Below are 20,922 nucleotides of genomic sequence, written 5' to 3' on the forward strand. Positions count from 1 at the left end.
TCGGAATTTTAATGATTGAGAGCGTCGCCGATGTGAATCAAGAACTTCTGCCGTTGGGTTTGATACAGGGATCGTATTAAGGGAGCCAATGATTTTCAAACAAATAACGACGTTATTAATTATATAAAACGTAGCTCTGATTTCTCTTCTTGGTCCGATAATTTCTTGAAATTAGATTTGTCTTTTGCCCTCACTTCGGTTCACATTTCAGAGTTTAAGGGTAGCCGAGGTGGTATCGATCTGGCACACAGTGCTGTTTTAAGACAGTGGCTCTCAACCGTGTATCCAAAAGCATTGTATTTTTAGCTCCTTCACTCTCAGAGTCTTTTTTCTTACCGTTTCTCAATTGATTCAACATGAGGAATCCATTTCTTACCGCAATTAATTGGAAATCGTTTTAGACTACATTTTTCCTTTCCAACACCATTGATATTATGTACGCTACAATCAGCTAGACTGCGAATTGTATGCATCCATGACGAAAACGATGAGACACAAAAGTGTCGAAAGAAATATCAAAACTGTTAACGAACAGTTACTTTCAATTAAGAAGAAATACATTTTTATTTTTGCTTCTTGTAATTAACACTAGGTTTACGGGACCCGTCAAAATGGCGGGTTCTGGTATTTTTAATTTACGATTATTGAGATTGTGAAGATCCATCTAAGTGGAATTACTCAACAAACTTATTTCCTTAGGTATATATTATTTTAAAAATGCCGGAAAACTTGGATAAACACATTCTTCTTATTTTTGTAAAGTAATGTGAAATACTCACTTTTGATGCTCCGTAAACCTAGTGTTAATGCAGATAATTTTAATTTTTAAGAACTGAACGATTTAACAAATTTCGGAAATGAATTAATTGAAAGTGGGGAATACGTTTCGATCGTTCCGCGAGATCATGGCAAACTTTCAGTTACCGCAGGTTAAATGATGTTCCCCGGATTCTTTCGCTCCAGTGCGTCGCTCCAGCGCGTTTTCACGTATCTTTTCAAATCTCTGTCCTCCCCCATACTTTCTGTCATCTTACTTCTTGCGCCATCGAACCAAATTCATGCATTCAAACGATTTTCCGAACGCCGCACTATCGCCGACGTCCTTCTTCGAAAATCCGAACAGCTCCGACTGAAAGGCTGAAGCAACTTCTGCGGAAGAGATATTCGGCCCTTAAATCGAACCTGGCTCGTCTCTAAACCAGCGCTTTATCTCGCGACCTTTGTACCACGTAACGCAAACATTTTCGGCGTCAACTGTTGCGAAGCATTTAATCACTTTCCGGGCGAATTCCTCCCTGTTATTCAAAAGTACGTAATGAATGCACGAAAATCTGCAATAACATTGTTATTTGCCACGATTTTAATTCCACGAGTTTTCCGCAGAGAGTAGAGTTGGAATTCCAAATATTATTCGCCTGAAGAACATGAACAATTGCAAAGATAAGAGTATTTTCCACGATTTCAATTCCACGAGTTTTCCGCAGAGAGTAGAGTTGGAATTCCAAATATTATTCGCCTGAAGAACATGAACAATTGCAAAGATAAGAGTATTTTCCACGATTTCAATTCCACGAGTTTTCCGCAGAGAGTAGAGTTGGAATTCGAAATATTATTCGACCGAAGAATATGAAAAGTTACAAAGATGAGATCTCGTTGTGTAATTTTTGTTATTTATTCCGTCAGTTCGTTGACTCGCATACGAACTCGTATAAAAGAATACAATTCATATTTCAACTATGTGACGGAAATGTATCAACTTTTAAGCACCTTTCGTCGTACGTGATATTATAGTTTTTCGCGGACGTCCTGATTGTGGAGGATTTTCTGCAGTACCATTCCACGCCGAAAGATTTATTATCTCCCTAACACCTGCTGCAGATGTCCTAAAATCTGACGTGATAGTTCCGAGCGTGTCTCCTTTCGTACAGTTATTAAATATGTCTGACCTCTCAGAAGATGGAAGTTCCTGAATTTTTTTCTAAAACAAGACTATTCTAAAATGCAGAAATATAAATATGGAACAGTATCATAATAAAATACGAAGAATTCTTTGAGATTCAAATTGCATTAATACAAAAGAAAAAAAAATACGGAAGAATCTAGAGTCCTCCAAAAAATTACAGTCCAACAAAGCCATTATCGCTGAAATCTGAGAAATCTAGAATACCTAATTTACAAAAAAGCAAAAGATAGCAGCCCAGAGCTTCCTAAGAGCAAAATAATTTTCTAAATGACCTAATAAAGCATAAGGCGATTCGTTTCTAAAATTTTAGAGTTGGTCAATATTCGCGCGAGTGTAGGTCGCCGTACGTGTCCGAATCATCGACGACTCACACATGTGTATCGAAGATTAGCATCTGCGGCGGCATGTGTCCGTTCGCGCTTGTTGTTCCGGTGTATCGACAGACGGTTTCATCAAGGTGTCCCGCTTATAGCGACACGATGCTCGACGTTGGTCTCGTCGATACGAAGGCAAGGCCAATTCTGGGGCACCTAATCGTCGGAAGGGTCACAGCCACGGAACGCTCCGCGAAACGAACGAAACGGAACCATCGTCGCGACGGCCGTCGGAATCGATCGCGACAAGAAATGAAATTCTCGGTCCGCGGCACAAATGAAGGTAAAGGTATCGTGCTTTGAACCATATTATTCCGGGCGGGCTGCAGAAGCCCGAGTCGCACGACCGCCAAGCATAAGCTCGGTACTTTCAGTTATTTCTGTTCTAGGCCGTAACAACTGTTCGCGAATCGATATCGCGATTCTACGTGCCGGTCATACCGTTGCCGACTAACCGGCCGAGTAATTTTCACTTTTCTTCGCTGCTGCTAATTACACAGTCAGTTACGCGCCGCCTCGAAACTCGCCTGTGTGCCTCACTCTCTATTTTCTTCTTTCTCTTTTGTTATCGAGCCGCGACGATATCACGGTCACCGATAATGGCACTTCTCGACGTCGAGCTCCGCGAATTCGCCGAGCCCAGCGTCTTCGGAAAAACTTTCGCAGCTCCCCCGCGAACTTTCGACTCCTGGCAATTGAAAAGAAGAAAAAAAAAAAAAGGTAAATTGATCCCGCGAGTTCCCGAGTCCGGTCGTTCTCCGAAATTTTTGAAACTGACGCTGTTCCACCCGGACAAATGTCGGGGATTACGGGGGGAAATAATTGATACCTCTTGATTGCGAAAGTTTCATTGAAATTCTTTCCTGCCGGCGAAATTCCGTGGAACGAGCACACTCGATAACTCTACCTCGGTAATTGTCGCGCGGAAAGTATTTTACAGGGCGGAATTGTTTCTAAATCAAAGTTGCAATGTCTGTGGAACGAAATCCATTTTCAAATGAAATTTCATTTTAGGTTCGTCGCTTAGTAGTTCTCCCGAAATGAGGGTGAAACTTATTTCTAAATTAAACTCGAGACGATATTTTATTAGACTGCGGATATCTTCGTGCGAAATAAAAATTTTCTGCGAAAATTTAAATGAACATGTATGCCTAATAGTTTTATTCAATTGAATACGGTGGAAGAATATTTTTAAATTCTTTATGTACGTTTTGTATTTCTTTTTACACCGTCAGAAGTGCATCAAATCCACAGTGTAATTATTATACATATGTTTGTTTGTTATCTGTTTGTTATTTACGCTCTTGAAATTTGATTTTCTCTATATTTTCCTTACACGAAAATTTATTTTACAACGTTATTGTCGACACCGCTGAACGTTACGGCAGTCGACATTTTCTCCTGGAGCTACTGAACTGAAAGTTAGAGTATTTTCCATATTCCTGTTTCGCCGTGCAGTTGCCAAAAAATTAACCCAGTTTATTGGCAGAGGACAACGGTGTAATCTAAAAGTACGTGACAGAATACGGAATAAAGCTGCGCGATAGTTAGCTATGTATGAGTCTTGACCTTTTGAAGAAAGATTTCGACGTTTCTTTGGCAAACGCAGAGATTTCCATTAGATCTCTAAGGAAGCATTCATAGGAAAATACTCGTTCCCTACATTCTCTGCTCCATTCCCTTGCAGACGTCATACTAACTAATCGCACAGTAAGAATAATCCAAATTTACTATAACAATAATTTCTTATGTATTTCATTTACTGTATCCAGTAATCTACTTCTAATTGCAGTGAAATGAATATTAAAAGAAGACAAAATAAAAAATTCGTCAAGTATTTAACACTAGGTTTACGGGACCCGTCAAAATGACGGGTTCTAATATTTTTAATTTACGATTATTGAGATTGTGAAGATCCATCTACGTGGAATTACTCAACAAACTAACTTATTTCCTTAGGTATATATTATTTAAAAAATGGCTGAAAACTTGGATAGACACGTTCTTCTTCTTTTTATAAAGCAATATAAAATACTCACTTTTAATACTCCGTAAACCTAGTGTTAAAGGGAACAAAATTACTGGTAAACATAATAAAAGGTTACATAGTCGTTAAAATTATGTAGCTCATGCGACTTTAAAGAAATGTAAGGAGTAATCGTGTTTAGTTGTTTTGCAGGTATTATATAAACTAATTTACGCTTTGTAGAGTATACAAGGCAATAGTTGGAATAATAATTCAACAAGCATAATGAAGGTTGAAAGAACAACACGCTCTATTCATGATATGGCGCAGTAAATTCCACGTAGCATAACACTCGTATTACATACCGCACAATATCCAAATTCTGCACATATGTTACGTTCGCACAGTAGAATACTGAATTTCCTCAGTATTTCCTAGGACTGCCAACCCGGTTATGATAGGGTAAGGAGCCCAATTACCGTGGAGGTAATCACTGTGCTAATATTAATTCTACTTATTTTTAAAGCATAATGAATATTCAAAAAGAGATATATAACATCTATGTATATATTAACTGATTTTAATGAAAAGAATTTAATATTCATTATGCTGTAAAAATAAATATAATAGAAATTTACAATAGAAAATTACAACGAAACATTAGAGTCAAAATATGAAAAATGAAGTAAATGTAATAATTAGTTTGATAACTATGTAAACAGCTTTTAGGAAATCTTCAAAGGCAGTTAAAGTGACTCGTTTTGAATGATTTCTAAAAATTGTAAGATCTTGATATTTGTTGCGACTTTTATTAACTGTAAATATGTTTAAAAAAGCTGTACCGCTGTAACACTATTTAATTTTTGAAAATACATCTGCTTCCACGCGTTGCAGTAAGTTTTGCCATTGCACACGTAACCTATTGTTGTTCCTACTACTATACTTTATTTTACGTTCTCATGCGACGTGTCTATCTACCGTGTTATTTAACGTTGCATGATGCAACGTCTTCTTCGACCTTTTCCATCTCCACAACAATTTATGCTTGCTACATAAAACAACTTTGAGACAGGTTCAAGAATCATTTAAATATAATTATTAAATATAATTTAACAATACTAAATGGTAATGTTAACACCTCGTAATATTAATTATATCATCCTCTGTCACCGTTCATTAATATTTCGCAGCTACAAGCGCATCTCGTTGCATAAAACTGAACCGCAACAACGGAATAGTTTCCGAAAATTATATCCACCTGTCTTAATTTCTAAACATCGTTACCCTGATTGTATAAATTAGCATGTTTCCCGAACTATTCGCTCCCTTCGTATTTCCTCGCTCCACGTACTTACATTTGACTAACTTCACTTCATGCAAATGTCACTGGCTCATAAATGCCAATACTTGGAAATTGTTAAATTGCGCTAGTTCTTCCGGACTGAAAATTAAAATACGCGAAACTACGTCACGGATTTGTTTAAACGGCAACCGTCCGGCTAAACTAATGATTTCGAGGGAATACTAAACGGGGCCGCTGAACGGAATAACTGAACCGATGAATCCAATCAGCATCACATGATTCTTAAGTAATTGATTGCGGGGGCGGTTTCGAAATCGTGGGTGAATAATTGCCCGAGAGTTATGAATTTATTTAAATTCCAGGGGTGCTTCGAGAAACATGATTCCCATTGAATACCGAAATACCTACAAAACACTGAACGAGAGAATGCCTAACAAACAATCGAGTGATAAAAAGTGAACAATAACGTAGGATACAGTATGTTTAAAACTCTCATAATCTAGTTCTCCGAGCGAAATATTTCAAACAGTTGAAAACATCCTCGTCCGCGAAAGTTTAATTTCGCAGCCATTAGCTCGGTGTGTTCCTCGATTCATAATATTTAATCAAGTGATCTACGTTAATTTATATCAATAAAATAGTGTTAATCGAGGAACACACCGATTATCCAGGTCTCACCACGTGGAGGTTGCTGCGAAGGAGACCCATCTATTCTCTTTTACATTCTTCAATAATTATAAACAGGTGAAAATAATGCAGTAATAAATAGTCATAAATGCGTACAAGTCTAGATATAGTGGATTTTTACATAGATTAAATTTAAATTTTCAGTGTAAGTAAAAATAATGTAATAGCAGCAGCGTCGCCAGATCAAGACTTGTCCCCCCACTCTAACTTCCCCCTCTACTGTCGTGCATACTCCGGTGCTGAGCAGAGAGGGGGTACCTTTTTCCCCTCGATTCGTGCTCCCTCCCCTCATCTGGCGACACTGGTGAGTTTTAAAATTAAAGTTAGCACGATGAGAGATAGAAGTAAGTAAGAAGGGGGTTTACGTTTTCTCATGAAGTAGTGGTTGGTATAAAATTTTTCCTCGCGAATCTGAAGCACTTTCTTCGGCAATATATACGATATAAAATTTGCGACGCGGCGATATTTTTTGCACGTACGATCGATGCTCGAGAAGGCCTAGACCGACAGAAGACACCCCGGCTCTCTTGTACGCGAAACTGGCTCCTCGCTGATTGGTCAGGCCTAGCTCCGCAAATATGTATGAGAAAAGGGGTAACGTGACGGAAAGTATGTAACAAGTATGCAGTAGGTTAGTTTTTGCACGAAGCCAGTACCCGAGGTTATGCGCAGCCGAAATTGAGTGAAGCTGGGGGAAAAAAACTCTTCCAATTTCACACTCAAAGGACAGAAAAATCGGGCCAACCCCAATTTGCATTCGAAATCGCACGAAACGCGACACGATTAATCACGAACGTATCGAACGATGGAAATGTTGGACATTGTAAAACCGCGTTGATATTGTTATTTCAGTTAATATTATAATTACACTGCGGATTTTATTTATAACGCAAATGAGTAATTTAAAATGGTTCGAGCACAAAAGAAATTGTAGTCTGCTGTCCTATAAATTTTTATTCACCGCGACTGTTAAAGTTGGAAATAAATGTGTACGATCGATGCAGAAATGACTTATTGATTGAACACGTCGATTGCCATGAAAGTATCCAGAAACTAGCCTTATCAAATTGCCTAAAATTCGTTGCTATAGAATTAATACTAATATCAATGTTTCAGTATTATAATTAACTAGATTGCATAGTGTGCAGTGGAAACTTTCTTATCACGTAACGAATAATTATTATTAATAGTGCCGATACGGATGAAATAAACGAGACTTGCGCGAGGCACATCAAATTTGAGACACAGTAAAACAAAAATGAGCGAAGTATTGTTCTATAATTTTTTACGCGATTACTATTTCTAAAAAGCGACAGAAGGATAAATTGAAACAAATCACCCATTATACCAGACTAAACGATCTTAAAAACCACCTAAATGAAATTTTTAGGAAACAGGTATTTGACAAAATTAAAAGGAATTATATACAAAAATATCATAATGAAGGAGCGGATTTTGAGTGGCACAAATTTCCAAGTCTAGTAGATCGTCAAATTCAAACTTCAATTTCTAGAATCAGAATTGGACACTCAGAAATAACCCATTCATTTCTGTTAAATAAGAAAGAAAATACGATCTGCGATATATGTAAAGTACCAATTAACGTAAACCACCTAATAATAGAATGCAAAAAATATGAGAATGAAAGGAAAAATGCTAAGTTGCCTAGATCCTTACGCATTCTGTTAAGTTCTAAGGATTATATCGCCGGTCTTGCCAAATATATCAAGGATTCAAATTTGTATAATATATTCTAAGAAAATGTACCGTGTTGCTAATGACCTTTGATGTTGAAGCAACATTAAATAATTAAATTATATATATATTTCAATAAATAAGTAACTAAATTTCACAGGAAACGTTTGAAAGTCGCGTTCAAACTGCGATCGATCGCGAGTTCGCGAACGAAATTTCAGTAAATATTCCAAAGAGTATTTCATGCAAATATCGCAAGACAGCGGGGCGTCCAAGGTTCCCCGAAGTTCCCGTCGAAACTAAGTCAAACTATAAGAAGATTAGATCTTCTCGTTTCGCGGGGCGCGTTTCATCAGTATGATCCCGGGCGGCGACAACTGAAATTTTTATTTGGCCGGGCGCGGATCGATATCACTTGGCTCGGCGACACATATCTCAGGGCTGGTATTGCGGTGATTTATTTTAAAAAGAAGCACGATAATAGGGAGCAGGGGTGCGCGCCGATCAGGAATAAATCTCGGCTGGCATAACTTGACCCGCGAGAAGGTTACCACCGAGTCTGGACCTAGCGGAGACGCAAGCAAATGCCAGGGCGAAATATATCTCGGGGAGAATGGAAACCGAGCCAAAAAGGAAAGTGGGATCCCGTCGTCGGGTCGGATGCGTGGCGCATAGACTCGCCTTGACACTGAAACACCTCGGCTCTGTGGGAAATGAGCGGCGTCGATTCCGCGAAACAATTTCCCCGAGAAACGTTATCGCACACGCTTTTTGCAAACTGCCAGCGCCCGTTTACATTTGCAAAGTTTGGGATCCGGAAGTTCTCTTCGCGCAGTTGACTCGAGCACAGCTCGACAAAGAGTAGAGATTTTTGAGCGAGCCAAAGCGAGATATAACACTTTTTTTTTCTTTTGTAGACGTTTATTTTAAAGTGGTCGCATTAACGGCTAGGTCATTAGCGACCACTTCAGTTACAATTGAATATAACAGAGAAGGTTACAGTTATTTTTTACATTGTGGTGGGTTACAGCAAAAACAAATTTATAACATCTTATATACAGGGTGGCCCACATAACTCTGAACAGCTCAATATCTCGAAAACTATGCCATCGATTTTAAAGTTCTTAGTCTTAAATTGCATGGAACTGAAGGGCCTTTCTGACTACATAAACGTGAAGTGGCCTCCCTTCCCCTTTAACGGGGGAGGGGAGGTACCTTTGTAATTTTAAATGGAACCCCCTATAAAATATTACATATTTAGATTCTACAGGAAAAAACAAGTCAATTTTGTCTGAAACATTTTTTTGTCAGATACTTCCATGATGAGATATAACAGTTTGAAGTTTCGAGTTGTAGGTACTTGAAGCGCTCGGAAATAGCGTTATGGAATTATACGCGCTTGAGTCCTTTGCTTATTCGTGAAGAAATCAAATGTACATTAAATTAAATGTTCAAAATGTCCACCACAGGCTTGTAAACATTTATTTACTCGAAACATCAAAGTTGTTCTAACATTTTTTAACATTTCGGGAGTCACTGAAGCGCAAGCGTCACGTATTCTTTGTTTCATATCCTCTTTTGTCGTCGGTGGTTCAAACATAACTTTGTCCTTTACATATTCCCATAGGAAAAAATCTAATGGTGTTAGATCGGGGGATCGAGGAGGCCATTGACGAGGTTCCCCACGACCTATCCATTTGTTCCCAAATTTTTCGTTCAAAAATTGCCTGGTGATGATTGCAAAATTTGGAGGAGCGCCGTCTTGTTGGAACCACATTTCTCTTCTACCGTGCAGTGGCACATCTTCCAAAAGCGCAGGCAAATGATTTTTTAAGAAATCACAATAACTTGCAGATGTTACAGTTTCTTGAAAAAAATAAGGTCCAGGAGGAAAAACTGTTAGGGAGTCTTTTGGTGAAAACGTAATTTTCGGAAATAAAGGCACAACCACAGGACGAAGCAGTTTTAGAGCCGTCGGTGTAGATGGGTGTGTAGTTGTTTTGGTGGATGTGATCTTGGAGTATAGCGTTTAGTATTATGCTGTTAGTGTCACTGTATTGATCCTTGGATTCATTAAATAATAATGTTGAAGGGATGTTAAAAGAGGTCCATGGTGGTAGAAAGAATGGAACGCGATCTTCGATATTTGGGAGGGTCATGTTGAGCTCTTGTAAGATTTCATGTATTCTCAATGAGAGAGGTTTGGGATAGTATTCTTTTTTTTTAAAGTTGTTGGTTGGATTATTTGAAAGGAAGAGTTTGCTAACTGGGTTACTAGGGACGGATGAGACTGAGAGACCGTAGAAAATGTCCAGTGATTTGCGTCTAATGCTTAGTGGGGGTACATTTAGTTCACTTTCCAAACTGGATACAGGGCTGGTGCAGAAAGCACCCAGAATAATTCTTAGGCAAGAAGATTGGATAGGATTTAGTGTGTTCAAGACGCTTTTGATATAACACTCTTAATGCTTTAACCAGAATTGTTTCGCACAAAGTCAATATTTCCGGGCGGGATGTGTAAAATTAAGTGTAACGCAGAGAGACAGGCACCGGGCGTTTTTAACGGCAAAAGGGGGGGAAACACGAGTAACAAAAAAATAACGCGACAGGAAAAAGGGCTGGTTCGCTTAAAGGAACTCGCGCAACTCTCCCGCGTCTCCTGACGTAAAGGATGTCTCGACGGTTAATTGGCGTGCGGCCTGTTAACTAATTTCAGACGAAAAACGCAAAGAAATGTCGGTAATTACATAGTCGGGAGCGCGCGAGATGGCGAGGGTGAAGCCATGGTTGAAAAAAAAAAAGAGGAAGAAGAAAGAAGGTGAAACGGGACGTCGAGATAACCGCTGGCGGAGTGTACTCAAAGGATTATGCAATACGGATCTAAGCAAAATCCCCGGCATTCGTATGCAGCGACACAAGCGCCGAATGCCAAGGGACCCCGTCCGCGAACGTGAAAATGAAACCTGGATATTTGCATTACGTGAATATTGCACGAGACATTCGATGAATTACGATGTTACGCGTGCAGTCGTTTCATGTAATTACACCGGAGAAAATTGAATCTCATCCTTTTGACGATTCCACGGCAACTATGGATTCATTCGAGTTCTCGCGCATCTTTTTAGGCTGATTTTTGAACTTACTTTTTCGAGAACAATACTGGTTTTCATTATTGCAAATAATCCATTTTAACTGGCTAGTAGGGAATTCAAGTTTTTGTAGCTCTAGGTCAAAATCGATCAGATATAGAAATGCATATTTTAAAAATTACGAATCAGGTACCAATTTAATCAACAAAGTACTCGGACAACTTGGATCTAAGGCAATAGGATTCTACAAATGTCGAATAGCGCTTTCCGTTTAATTTTACGGCGATTCTAAGCTACGTGTTCGACTTCTCGAGGAGGCAAAATCAATATTGAATCTTTAGGGTAGTTTACAGACAACCGGGAAGTGCAGAGCCTGAACTTCCCAAGCATCGGGATAATTACTTCCAAACAACAGACGCGAACGAAATACCAGAACCTCTTAGGTGGAGAACATTGTAGAACGGCGGCGCGCCCTTCGCGCGATTCAAAAACATTTTTCAAAAGATATTTCCCTGCTTCCTTTGCCTCTTTATTTTTTTCTTTTTTTTTTTCAATTCACAGTGCAGTCGCGCCACACCTCTCGAGAAAAGATCCTCGGCCGCGTTTTCATTAAAAAATTTTTTTTTTTTTATTCTCGCGGTATTCTGACCCAGCGTAACTGAAAATACAACTTTATGGTGAATAATCTCTTCGGTATTGTGTGCCCGGCGAACAACATGTGCGCACACCTCGCTGCGAACGAAACGGGAGACGCGAGAAGAAAAGAGCGGAAGAAAGAAGAGAGAAGAATGAGTGGAAACGTATGAACAAAAGGGCATCCAGAACTTCTGCACCGAGTATTTTTCACGTCCACCTGTTCAGCGAGAAAATATATTCACCGTTGAGGAAGATGGCCTCTCGGTGACGGTTTTCAACACAATGCTGAGCGAGCGGAATACACGACAACACGCAATACCGGAAACTGAAAGCCGATAATTGTACCCACGCCCCAGATCGAAAAATCCGATAAATAGCAAAATAATGATCCTCGATCTGGCCATCGCTCGTCATTCACGGACAGATGCTTTCATACTGAACGTATTGTTACCCCCAAACATTTCCTTTCGATGTAGTTCGCTACGTTCCAAAAATCTTGTTCAGTCTATCTGAAATTCAAATGAAAATTGTAATGACTAGTCTGCCGATCTTCATGCAAAATTTCCTGCATCGATTACAAAAAGCAAGAGCCATATAAAAATTTAACTTTTTAAAAATGATATAGGGTTAGGGACCCAATTACTGTGGGGACACCAAGCACTGTGCCTATATTAATTATACTTATTTTTAAAGCTTAATGGATATTTAAAAAAGAGATATATAACATGTATATTAATTGATTTTATATAGGCACAATTGGTACCCCCACAGTAATTGGGACCATTACCCTATTCACACTGTTAAATTCTTTTAACCCTTAGCACTCGAATGGCGACTGTAAGGCGCCACTAAAAATTGCTGTATCGTTATTCAAAATATTTTTTACATCATTAAATTTGTTTGTATATAATAAATTACTAAACATTTCATTACTCTACGAGTAAATTGCACTATTTTCGTATGTATAGTATGAAAAAATATATATAAAAGGGAAATATTCTAGGTCGGAAGAAATGCTTCGTTTTAGAGTTAAAATGGCTTCGAGTGCAAAGGGTTACGTTCTCTACTGATTCAAATTCCATCTACCCATTTTTATATAAGGTATTGTCAAGGCGCAACCTTCCTTTTTAAACAAATTTCACTTGTCCCTTTCAAGCAAAGGGAAAAATCATTCTTCATGGAACAAGTTATTTAATTTTCCACCACGTCTGCTCGCAAGTTCTCCATACAATATAATAGCGTCTGGAGAGGAAAAGTTCGGATAAATCTCGTTCGGAACGAAACCGGTGTTTTCCCGAAGAACGAATATATACCAGACCTTCGAATATGTATGTATTGGTTTGCTCCAGACGTTCCCCACAATCTCGCATTCTGCACGGTTACGATGCCACGAGAGAATTCGAGGCAACCATAGCTTCTTATCGATCACCACACTCTTCTTCTATCTCTATAGTTCCTCGACTTTCTCGGCCAGTCATGTTCGGATAATTTATAACAGGCTTTTCATCTCCCTACGTTTACCAGATTTTATTATGCTCCCGGAGCAGGGATAACTTCGACGACGCCAATGAAAAACTGTTTCTGTTTGCTGACTCTGCGTGATAATGCTGAGACACGCGTATTTCCGCTTCTAACTTCGATTAGGCCTGGCCCCTATATATCTTCGTGGGCCGAGCGCGAATATTTTCTTGCAGTTTGCAGAAAAGTTTGTCTCTTGCAAAGAACTCTTCATCGGTTGACACAATTTAATATTATGTCTACGTAAATATTCGTAGGAAATAATTAAAAGGAAAATTTTTCAATTTATGTCAAGCTGAAAATGCAAAAAAAAAATGAGTGAAGTTGGTTCTTGCACAAGATAGTACAATTTAATATTACATTCTGAATAAGTGTAAAGAATATTTAAAGTGACAAAGGCACCCAGAATATGCTAAGCTTTGATGGTATTATTCGATTGAATTTCACAAATTGAAAATGTAAGAGAAAAATTAATTACACCTTCTACAAGGTGTCCACAAAATTACAAACCATGTTTTTCTCCAAAGAAAAGAAATTAACACGTTGACTGCCATGTCACCCATATGTGGGTAACGGAATTATTTGTCCTGGTTTTAAAATGAATTTTTACGTTAATATATTCATTGTACCAAATTCAATTAGGATCTGTAAAATGCAAAAAAGCTGGAGGATTACTCAATATCATACATTTAATTTTTTTCAATTTTTATTCCATTAAATACCGCTTTGATTTTATGGAATTTTTGAGGTTTCTAGTTTGGCAGTCAAAGTGTTAAACATTTCGTGCAACGTAATACTACCATAAGTACTAATAAAAACATGTTAACGTTTCGCGACACATATTGCGACATTTGAAAACATATTATCGTAAAAATTTTCCTCGTCCACTGCTTTATTCCTCAAGAAATGCCGAAATTATTTTTGCAACGCGAAGAGGTTTGCTTCGAAACGAAGAAAGTATAATTTCAGGAGGGTAATAGTTGCCCAAGTTTTTGCTAGTGGTCCGAGGTATATCGGAGTGCTTCCGGGAACCAATACATAGCGTTTTACTATCCGGTAATAACGGGTGCGAATAAATCTGCGAGGGAGGAGAGCCCGATTGGACGTCGATGGAACATTTCGCCGTCGAGTGAAAAGCGCTCCACGAAACCATCAATAATCCCCACTGAACGCTTGTTCATACTCGTGTGCACACTTACGCCGGTAGTTGCAAGCAACGCCATATAGCACGTGGTATCGGCATGGTGTAGGGTACACGGGGACGATCGAAATATTTTCTTGTCACGTGCGAGATCCTCTTTCTTACGCGTTCGTGACTTGTATTGCAACCGTGCCGTCCATCCAGTCCCCGACATCCATTTATCGATTCTTCGAAGCATGTGACCGAATATCGATTGGTCAAGCACGCGGAGCACCATTAATTTACCAGGTCTACCTGCCATTTCTCATTGCGTTAGATTGGGTCACCTTTGAGACCGTCTGAATAGCGCGCTCTCTGAAAAATGAAGCGAAATGTATTGTTGCGGAAAGTAGATTACTTGACGACTTGCAACCAAAGATCGAAATAAACAGTTGTCTTTTGCTTTTAAAGAAATTGTGTTCGAATTTTTCGTTCAAGAATGTATCTGTCCATATACAATTTTTACGGTTACTTTATGAAAATTGAATATCTATTTTTAATATTCATTTTTCTTTACAAATAAGTATAATCAACGCTAGGTTTACGGGACCCGTCAAAATGACGGGTTCTAATATTTTTAATTTACGATTATTGAGATTGTGAAGATCCATCTACGTGGAATTTTACTCAACAAACTTATTTCCTTAGGTATATATTATTTAAAAATGGCTGAAAACTTGGATAGACACATTCTTCTTATTTTTATAAAGTAATGTAAAATACTCACTTTTAACGCTCCGTAAACCTAGTGTAGGCACAGTAATTGGTACCCCCAGAGTAATTGGGTCCCTTACTCCAGATAATTTAGAATCTGTATAATAAAACTACCATGGAAGCAAGTTATTTTTAAACGTTTTATAGGAAAAATATGAACAGGCATTAAACTCGTGAATGTTCATTCAACTGTAATAATTATTTAATATTATCGTAGTACTATTTATTGAATAATGTTCAATACTTGTTAAAATGATTGGGAATAAGAAAAATTCTCGTTTCTGTATTTTATGAGTTTTGTTCTAAAACTTTTATTTTCAAGAACTGTTTCAAAAAAGTTCCAAGTTTTAAGTGAAAATCTATGAAAAGTTCTTGTGACAGACAGTGTACATAACCTAGAATGAAATGAATTAGTATGCGAACATCGACTGACAATGAGAGTGAAAAAGTTAAATGGGAATTGTAAGTACATGTCTGTTGACGACTCACTGTTTCTACTTTTTGTCAAAACCACAAATCCAAGTTATAAACTAGGTCTCTGTGTGTACGGCTGTGCTGTATTGATTTGTGAGCACTTATGCTGTTTTTAGTGCTCTTTTTTTTGAACAGTTTCAAACGACAAAAGTTACTTAATTAACAAAAGAATTGTATATTCTTTTTAATCCAAAGGTAGCTACACAAATATCTCCTTCGGTTGGGCATATATAAAGCATACATTTTGTATGTAATTTGTAGGAAATAAATTGCGTATTCAATTTTAATTTTTCGAGTCAAAGGTCACATCAAAACTGTGTCATTATCGCCACCGAATGGATTTTAATGTCAGCCACAACATGCAAGGGAAAAATATGCACTCACAGTGGGTATTAAAATGATTAGAACTGCAATGCGAAAAATACATTTGTTATCCATCACATGATCGTCCGCAGTATTGCCAAATGTACGTTTGTAATTTTTGAACATTAATACTTTATAAGAAAAAAGAAATTAAATATTCAGTACAGCTAGGCTTTTACTTCTGTCATATTCCATGTAAACTCATCAGTTTATGCAAACGGCACTAACAATTTGATCGCCCAGTGATAAATAAATTTAAATTTAAATTATTTAAATTATACAACTTTGAATATCTCGGGAAAAAATTATCTCGACATAAAAACGTTCTTTACAGTACATTTGCACTCTGTGTAAACGGGTTCGGATGTTTGCTCGTAATGTTGTCATATTAGTATAGCAAATTTAAACGTACCTATTGCAAAAGTACGAAGACGTTCGCAAATACTGAACATAAAATCTCTCTCTCGATCATAATCGACGAATTGCTTTATAAACGAGATCTAATTGCATCTCCGGAGTAAACAATCGTATCTGGTTTCTTATCGTTTATCGATTTTCCTTACTCGGTTAATATTTGCCTGCAGCACGTGACCGGAGTCGGGTCAAAATTAATTGATGGCTCAATGCCATTCAAGGTTTATATACACAATATTCTGTTTGATTAACAGATTGCTTTATCTTTCATCTCTTGGAGCAGACCTTCGGGGACAAGCTATTCGTGTCTCGAAAGGTGGGGCGATCTACTGTGGCATAAATGTGGTAAAACCAGTGACCTTGAACAACCAGTTGAATGTAATTCGACTATAGTGCGCGGATATTTTTCCACGTTTACGCGACATTACATTTCGTGCGATATCATGCTCAAGCGCATCGTACAAAACTCTTTCACGATGAATTGGCAACGTTAGGCTAGCGTATCTACGTGCATCTACCTCCACAAGTTGCAAACATATTATTTAATCATTTGTGATAAATAAGAAAAAGTCATTTCGTATTTTTATTATGTTCTAGTACTGAGGACTTTGATGTGTGGGGATTCTCTGAGGCATTCTTTTAAGCCCTTTGGGATTTTTTTTAAAGAAAACAAATTACTATTTTCTATTGATTTTGCGCACATATTTTTACTATTACTTAAAGCATATAATATAGTTTTTACAACCCTAAATAATTAGAATTCTATGAGCGATTCTTTCCTGAAGAAAACCTTCTAGAAGAAGGTGTTTCACTGGCGTAATTTTAGCCATTTCGATAATTTCAAACGAATGGATGAGCTAATTCTAGCTAAAAGCTTAGTACTAAAGTTCGATGTTAATATTCAGATGCCGGTTAGGCGATAAAGAAGGAATGCGTTTATGAACAAAACATTATAATTAGCTCGCCGGCTAGCTCTTGCGTGCTCGTCAACGTCATCCACCAGAAAGCAAAGCACAGATATTTACCTCAAACAACAAATCCAGGTCTGTGCCTAAGCTATCTTTAGCAACGTGTCATTGTACCGTCATGAAAGTGTATTGCTGTTGATCGATCCGCGAATGTCGTTCGTGCACCAGCTCGCATGTTCACTTATAATTTCGTCCTCCTGTGCCTGCGTCGTTTTGCCGAACGATCGTTCGCGTCGCTCCTGCAAGGGGCTCCGGCACAAAGGAAAAGCCACCGTTCAATTTATGCTTTCATGCCCGTTCTGCGCTTTCGAGTTTTATTATTAGCGCTATTAACGTTCGGACGACTAACTATTCGCCGTCATGCTACATAAAAAATCGTGCACAGCATGCGACAGAAGTTAATTTCTTCCGTCTGACGATATTTCGATTCTGGCGGGGTCATCGGTGGCTGATGCAGCGGAAGAAGGTTCGGATCGATTTTAATTTAACTTCTCGTCGAGGAATACTTCCTATTTAATTTAGGGGAATTTCGACTAATGCTTACTGGCCACGTGAACCACGATTTAATTCCGGAAAACTCAAAGACTCAAAAAGCTATTTATTCTTTTCTTAACCCTTAGCACTCGAATGGCGACTGTAAGGCGCCACTAAAAATTGCTGTATGATTATTCAAAATATCTTTTACATTATTAAATTTGTTTGTATTTAAAAAATTGCTAAACATTTCAGTACTCTACGAGTAAATTGCACCATTTTCGTATGTATAGCATGAAAAAGTATATATAGAAGGGAAATATTCTAGGTCGGAAGAAATGTTTCGTTTTAGAGTTAAAATGGCTTCGAGTGCAAAGGGTTAATTCTAGGAAGAAAATGTCACCTTATTGTTTGACCTATAGATATATACTTTTTTACGTAAGCATACGAGAACCAAACATTTCTTAAGTGGTTTGGGAACTTTTCGTTATTTGGTCCGAGCTCGATTCTTCTAGTGTAATGGATGAGAACGAATGTCTGAGCTTTTATGTAGCCAAAGTCAATAAATGTGCCTTAGGGGAACAGACAGGCAATAGTCGTAAAAAAAAAAGAGTAGACCGGCTAGTCTTTTATTTTCTTGTCTCCTCGAATCCCCGTAATCGGGATTCGTGGGTGGATCAAGATAAAACGATGACACTATAAAAAGATAAAACGATCAAGTATTCTCAAAGCTCTACCACCAACAAGGTGTGAAAAATGAATCATGAATTTTTCCTTTGATCTCGACTCGATAAAGATGTTAAGCGAGCATAAGAGGAATGTGCGACTTCTTTTCCATATTTAAAGAAAAACTGAATACGAAGGCGGACACTGTTATAACGAAAAAAAAAAAAAAAATGGAACATCTGCGAGTTCGAATCTTCTCGAATCGTCTTTGATCATAAGAGTGTAATATACTTCCTCGGTGAAAAGATGTTCAGGCGAGCGGTTACGGTGTAAGCAACAAAAGGTGCCTGTTCCCCGGAGACCGGCAAGATCAAAAGATAGGTATCGTTTATCCGTGAAACTATAAGCCTTTGAGCTAAATTATTTTAGTGAGAGATAGTGAAGCGTCGACACGTAATCACTAGCATCACAATAATACCGTGCGATTATTACTTACATTACAGAATTATAATGTTGAAAATATAGTCGCGAATCGTTTAAAAATTATCACTCAGCTACGAACAATGCACTGCTTAGATATGAGACAATTTTTACAATAAATTAATTTTAAACGTTTGGGTCCAGTGCGACCCTGTAAGCGTGATTCGACTGTTACATAATTGTAGCGCAAAGTTCTTTAAAGACGCCCGACTAGGTGTCGGAGATCTATTTACGATCATGATTTAAAAGCTGCAAGTATAGTTGAGCGCTGTTCACGTACATTACCCTGCCTGGCTAATATAACAGGAATGCTGAATCTACTTCGTAGGATCTTGGCGATCGACTTATTACTGCACTGACCTAAGTAAAGTAATTCGTTGCAGGAGTTAATCTACGGCGCAAGATTTTGTCTCCAGAGTTTCCGTTTCCTCCCTACTTTCTCTTAGAAAGAAAAATCAAAACTTTAAACATTCTCGCTTGTTTGAAAAGCTTTAGCGCTTCGAACTCCCCGAAACGATCTCATTCCAAAGCTATTTAATCCACGGTAACTTTCTGTATTTCAATAATTAAGATTCACGGAAGAAAAATATTTGGCTATATTTGTCAGCCAACGGCTGTTTTGCCAATAGCAATTTAAATGAAGGTGAATGTGTTTGTGCAGAGTTATTAAAAGCTATATAATTAAGTCTCATCCCACACGGTCTATTGACGTTGCGAAAGCCACGTGTAAAATGCAACCTCCCTTTCAGAGAAACGTTTAATTTAAATAACGATCCGATTGAGAGTGTACATATTAATCAATGTTCGTAACGAGTTACGTTGCACGATGGTGTAAATAGAAACTTAATTAAATCGAATTTGTTCGGATTTATTAAATACTTTATAATTAAGCGTCATGACGCATGTTTCGAGCTACCCCTTTCTTTTGACTGCCATGTGTAAATTTCTCTGTGGAAAGACGTTTATAAAAAGAAAGAAAACATTTTGTACAATTGTCTCGGATATTGGTCTAGCAATCAACGCGCGAAGATTTCATTCGAATAACACCGATTATAGCTCAATAACACGCTCCCGTGTTCGAAGTTCGTCGCTGAAGGCAAATTGTGCTATGAATAACGCACCATGTTGTCCGAGACCTTGACGCTTTCAGACTGTGTGTAGCCAACCGACCTAGAATTTCATGTGAATTAAACGTTAGTCCTAGAACACTCTGCGTGGGAATAACGCACCCATTGTTAATTTCATGCGAAACGCAAGGGACGTTTGTCGGGGCGGGAAAAAATAACGCAATTTAATCTCGAGACTCTAGACACCCTTCCGCGTTTACAGTTTTTCGAGTCGTAACTTAACAATTGATAGGCGGTTAAGGGAAAAATCCGCGAAGGTGTAAAATAAGTGTAACACGTATTTATAGCGATGCACCTTGACTTGGTTTTGTTAGAAGCGATTGTCTTTCAACTGAACCCTGATTACTCTAAAAAGTATAGTTGCCTTTCACCTGAACCTTCGCTTTGTTAGAAACTACGGCCCGTCTTGGTCTTAAAAACTTCTTTGACTTTCAGGGAGCATGAACTAGTTAGCGAAATGCATCTGTTCTGTTTCGGAATAACGTGTCATAACAGTTTTTGAAATGTCTAAATTCGAGAGACAATTGTTTTTTAACGGTTCCCTGAAATCCTGTGCAAATGCTAAAATTTGCAAACTAGCAAAATATATTTTGATATCACTCCTGGCACAATTGGAGCATTAAAATAAAAAACTCTTTTCCATTTTAAAATAATATTTTCGACATTTTTCAAAAATGGAAAGAATAATATATGATCACAAAACTTGTAAACCAATAAAGTGTACATATTTTAACCAGTTAAGCGTGGAATTTAATTTTAAAAACCCCCCACAGTGTGCGGAATTAAAATCAAGCAATGACGTGCATACGCGTCGAACGCAAGGCAAAATGG

General features: G+C 38.0%; 1 protein-coding gene across 3 annotated transcripts in view; it reads left to right on the top strand.

The window, feature by feature from the left end:
* The window catches only part of Tusp (WD40 superfamily protein Tusp), a 69,810-nt gene that overhangs the window by 32,922 nt on the left and 15,966 nt on the right, over nt 1–20,922 (top strand). The gene's annotated exons all lie outside the window — the stretch shown is intronic.

Source organism: Halictus rubicundus, chromosome 10 (assembly GCF_050948215.1).
Source record: "Halictus rubicundus isolate RS-2024b chromosome 10, iyHalRubi1_principal, whole genome shotgun sequence".
Taxonomy (NCBI): domain Eukaryota; kingdom Metazoa; phylum Arthropoda; class Insecta; order Hymenoptera; family Halictidae; genus Halictus; species Halictus rubicundus.